At 44.3% G+C, this 5432-nt stretch overlaps 1 long non-coding RNA gene across 1 annotated transcript in view; it reads right to left on the minus strand.

Annotated features, from left to right (window-relative positions):
* LOC309365452 overlaps nucleotides 1–5432 on the minus strand; it is a 258469-nt gene that overhangs the window by 31090 nt on the left and 221947 nt on the right. The window lies entirely within an intron of this gene.

Genomic DNA, 5432 nt, shown 5'->3' on the forward strand with positions numbered 1-5432 from the left:
TTGTGAGTTTTTCTTCTCCCCTACACTCACCCATCCTTGTGGGGCATCTGTCTGCCAGCTTCAGCACAGGTGTGTGTTGGGTGTTTGGCAAACCACACACCTCCTTTCATCTTTATTGGATGAAGGATAATGCAACAGAAATGAACATCTACTTTCAAGGATGGTTACTGTCAGTACTTTTTTTGCTGGGGGTACGAATACGCCTAAACATTTTGTGAATCTAATGGGAGAAGAAACTAAAAAAATTAAAAATTTTAGTTTCTTCTCTAGCCCGGTGAATGTCAGTTCCATTGAATAGCATGGTGAATCGTCAGTTCTGTTTCAACCCCCAACGGCGGCCTCATTTCCTGTCACAGTGTTTTAGATGGAAGCAAGCTTTTAATGTATGAAGTAGGAGTATGAAGCATGGTGATTGGTCAATTTCGTTGTTACCACCTCCGATGGCGGCTTCATTTCCTTTCCTGGTGATTTCCTTGAGTCAAAGTGAGAGTACCTCTAAACATTTTTTTAAGAAAAAAAGCACCGGTTGCTGTACATCAGCCACAAAAGCCGAGATATAGAGGTGGTGGCTGTGAAGACTCAATGAGCAATGATTTCCCAAAGTTTTAGGAAACCGCTGGCAGGACACCCTCAGTGGGCTCTCCTTGCTACCAGCTGTTCCCCTTCCAATTTTTACTATCACATCCATCTAGACTGAAAGCTGTGGAGTAGCAATGGCTGCCCAAAGCTGCAGCTCTTCCTCCTTTACATTGCTGCGGCAGCTAGACTGGTAACTGGGAGCAGCCGCCGAGATCCTATAACACCGGTCTTGAAAGACCTACACTGGCTCCCAGTACGTTTCTGAGCACAATTCAAAGTGTTAGTGCTGACCTTTAAAGCCCTAAACGGCCTCGGCCCAGTATACCTGAAGGAGCGTCTCCACCCCCATCATTCTGCCCGGACACTGAGGTCCAGCTCCGAGGGCCTTCTGGCGGTTCCCTCACTGTGAGAAGCAAAGCTACTGGGAACCAGGCAGAGGGCCTTCTCAATAGTGGCACCTGCCCTATGGAATGCCCTCCCACCAGATGTCAAAGAGAAAAACAACTACCAGTTTTTTAGAAGACATCTGAAGGCAGCCCTGTTTAGGGAAGCTTTTAAAGTTTAATAGGTTATTGTATTTTAATATTCTGTTGGAAGCCGCTCAGAGTGGCTGGAGAAACCCAGCCAGATAGGCGGGGTATAAATGATACATCATCATCATCATTATTATTATTTGCATAGTCATCCACTCTGGCGCATAAGAGGGCAGGTGAGCAAGCAAATGACAATGAGGAGCAGCAGCATGTCACGTGAGGGCTCAGGAGGATTGGCTTTTGCAGATACCTGACCCTACCACCCGTGGCCATAAAAGCTGGCCTTCAGCTCTCAGCAAAGCTTGTCTTTGTGAAGACTTCATGTCTTATCAGGGCTATCCATTTAGGTATAGTGTGAGCGGCCTACATCTGTACCCAAAGGCAAATCGGGGAAGACAGCTGAAACTGGTTTGGAGAACATTGACACCACTTCCTAGACTGCTGTGCTGACAGGCTTGCATTCTTTCTTGACAGCTTCAAGTTACAGTGGGGCACTTTCTGTAATTTCACTTATTCTTCTTCATCACTGTCTAAAAACATGGCATCTCAGGCTCTTGGAGAAGAGTGGCTCTCCTTCCACACCTGGCAGCCCCACCCTGTCCTTGCTGCATCCCTGATTGTCTCTTTCCTTCCCCACTGTCAAGGCCACCCTCTGTATAGCACAGCCATGGGACTGCAGTTTCAGATATCCGCTGGGGCAGCTTGTTAATGGACTGGAGGAGCTGGAGCAGAGCAGAGTCCTTTGCTAGATGAGTGACTCCAGGTGCTTGGAGCACTGCCCAGCTCAGAACTGCAAGTTCATTACAAGCTGGAGGAGAAAGCTAGGCCTGGTCCTTGCAGAAGATTGGAGATTAGCCGCTAGAGACAAAGGTGATAATCCACCCTTGGCCAATTATTTAGCAGTTTCTAAAAGCTGGCCTGGCCAATGACTTAACTGGCCAGCTCTTTTGATTTTTGAAGAGTGAAATACAGCGTTGCAATGTATGCAAGATGAAGTCTCTCCCATATTGTGTGTGTGGGAAAATATTTTGAAAAACAGGTACATGTCCATTTCATTTGTGATCTTTTGCTTTTAGTACTGCAGGATTCCAGAAGCAATGAATATGTTGCGGTGTGTGCATGGTGTAAATTCATCCACTTTCTCATTAACTTGTGGCAACCAGCTTTACGCCTCTCATTTATTTATGCCTCTCAGCTTTAAACAAGTTTATGCCTCTCATTTATTCACCACTACAGCACTTCCATTGCAAAAGCTGTAATGTCATTGTTCCCCCCACAAGAGACACGCAAGCACCGCCCCCCCTTAACACACTTCCCTTATGTAACTATCATGCATTCAGCTGTACCTAAAGACTGAGGCACACAACAACTTTGCGGATGGCAACCTACTTATAAGTTGAGGCCAACGTATTTCTCCTTCCTGCTCGGAAGGCACTTGCAATACAGATCTGAAATGAGTAAAACAGGCACGTACGACATGCTGCTGTGAAAGGTGGACTCTGATATAACATGCAAACTTGAATTTTACTTATGGCAAAGGAGTACAGGCCCTTAAATTCAAAAGAGGCTTATGCTTCAGGCTTGCACAAACTTGAATTTATGTCACACTTATGCCAGTTTAAATTAGGAATCCTGCCGGGCAACTGTTCTATTATACTGAGACATACCAAGCTACCACCTAGCAGATTTATGCTGCCTTAGATAGATCGCATTTTATCACTGTTCAGTTGTGGAGCTACGCCACTTACAGATCAATGCAGCAGCTGCCTCCTAGGATAACAACTAAGACAACCTATCCTCACAGCCTTTGTGGTGTACTTTCCACTGACTGTAGCAACAATGAGGAACCTGCAGCCTTCCATCAGCCATGGCCCATCATCAGGGATGATGGGAATTATAACCCAACATCCACAGGGCCACAGGATCCCCATCTCTGTACATGAACATATCTTGAAAGCTGCTCATTGCCCTGTTAATCACAATCAAACTCACTAACAGCACACAGGCTTTGAAATGCTCAATGCAGCTTGGCTATGTAAAATCAATCAACAAATAAGTTTCACAAACCCCATTGTCAATGAGCACAGCCTTCGATCAGGGTCAGGACATAAATTTCAGAGGATGGAATTCAATGCTAGCACAAACCCAGTGAAGTTAATGGGCATGGCAAACTTTGGCTCATTAATTTTGATGGCTCTACTCCAAGTTGGACTTAGCTGAATACAACCCAGAGAAGGCAGACCTGTGGTTGTCTTGGTTGCTGCTATGTGGTAGGGAAGTAGAGAAAAACAATGTGATGAGAGATTGGCTGGTGTAGACTTAGGTTGCAATCCTATACCTCCATAGTAAGCTCCATTGAAGGTACAGATCATACACACAATTTGAATTTTAAAATTGTTTTCTTGAGATTTTAAGCAACCCTTTTGTCCCAAGAATTGTCTCCTGCAGCTTCCAAGTTTTTCAGTTTTGCCATCAAGCAACACTGCAGGAAGGCAAATAATGTGGCAGCACAGCCAATGGCTGCTCAGTAAAAATATACCTGGGGCAGAACAAAGATGATGGAATCAGCAAACTTCAAGGGTTGCAACATACAGAAGCTCCTGCATAGATGAAAGTTTGGATAGGGATTTGGAGTTGAGCATTCTCTCTCTCTACTCTTGTAGCTATTGCTCACTTGTATAGCATTTCAATGTTCAAAGTTTTTACAGTGTAATAGACCCTAATTCAGAGTTACTCAGATCCAGCCAGTACATCTATCAGATCAGTTTTATCTTGCTCAGAATGAATAACTGGAGGATATACAAGAGTGGGACTGCACTTTTTCCTAACTAGTAGTCTGGCTGAATTCAGACTTAAGTGGGGATCACAGGTAATGGCACAGCTCATCAGCTAGAGCAGTACATGGCAGTGGGGGAGCGAGCGGGTGTGGAGAGCAAACAACTATGCACAGCTGCGGTCAATGTTGACAGCCGATACAGCCAGCACCATAAGGAGTTTCTAAACATGGTATCTCTTTGTAAATTTAGACAAAGGGACTTCAAGTTTCATGCTGAGGAACACGCTCAACACGGGTTTCACTGGGAGGTCAGAAGGATAAACTAGCTCCTTATATGTTTGCCTAGCTCACCTCTTTGTCGCTGCACCCTGAAAAGCAAATAGTGAAGACAGTTCTCTGGAGGAAAGAAAGGGTGGGGAGAGAGAAAGAAAGAGAGCAAGCGAGCAGGTAAGTCAGCAAATTCTTGAAGCGCCAGGTACTACTAATTACTGCAGTCCTTTAGTGACTTATGGATGCAACTTTAAAATAACACATACCATACATTTCACCATGAGATGATCTACAGCCTTCCTAAGCCTAATGGGGGAGAAAATGTCTTAGTTCCCAGGCTATTTTATTGTGCTCTTTTTTGGGCGAATGTCAGGTGGACAACAGGCATTCACAACTAGGCCTCCCGTTTCAGGCTCTACTGTCCTCTGAGCACAGTCAGTGGATCATTCCTCCATCACCACATCAGGGAGGCCCGTTTCCCACAGACTGTCCTACAGAGGGGTAGGTCCACAGCATCCTATGGCCCCCCCAGGTGATACATCGTATCTCCCCAAGGTTAAAAGGCAGCAACGACATCTAGTGAAAATAGATGCTTCTATTGATAAAGCACAAAGGAATTAAAGACTCTCAATTCAAAACAAAACAAAAATGAATGTTTTACATGAAAAATAGTGAGAGGTTTGAGAAGGAAACTCATCTTTTTATACAACCATGACAAGGCTATGGTAGAAGTCTACAAAGTGCATTAATTTACAAAGGCATTCGCAACTGTAAATTCCTGCCTCTGTAAATTCCTGTAAATTCCTGCCTCTGTTACCAGAGGTCAATTGTGCATGCATTAAAGCACATCCAAACACTGTTTCTTTGAGTAGACATTCTTCTTCGGAACTCTCTGCATGTCAACAATTCCATGGCCAGGCACATCTCAGCAGTGTTCACAGGGAACGGCAACCCAACAGCAAGATTCCCAGAAAATGTTGCATCACCGGTCATGAAATGGCAATAGAACCAATTCAAAAGAGGGAGTTTTGTCTCTCAACCACGTATTTCAGACACATCACTCTTGCCCAGGTCAAAAACAGAATCAAGAATGTGTCTGCTTTGCACTTGTGATCACTTCCTTTAAAATAATTTGCACTGAGAAAGCATCAGTAAAATTATAGTAGAATCTGTGTACTATTTCTTCTATTTTTGAATCAAAATGGCAACGATGGAGCCATTGGCTAAATCAAACACTGAAAAGAATCACTCAGCACAGTTAAAATGAGACAACA

This window comes from Podarcis melisellensis (assembly GCF_964234715.1).
Source record: "Podarcis melisellensis genome assembly, chromosome: 2".
Taxonomy (NCBI): Eukaryota; Metazoa; Chordata; class Lepidosauria; order Squamata; family Lacertidae; genus Podarcis; species Podarcis melisellensis.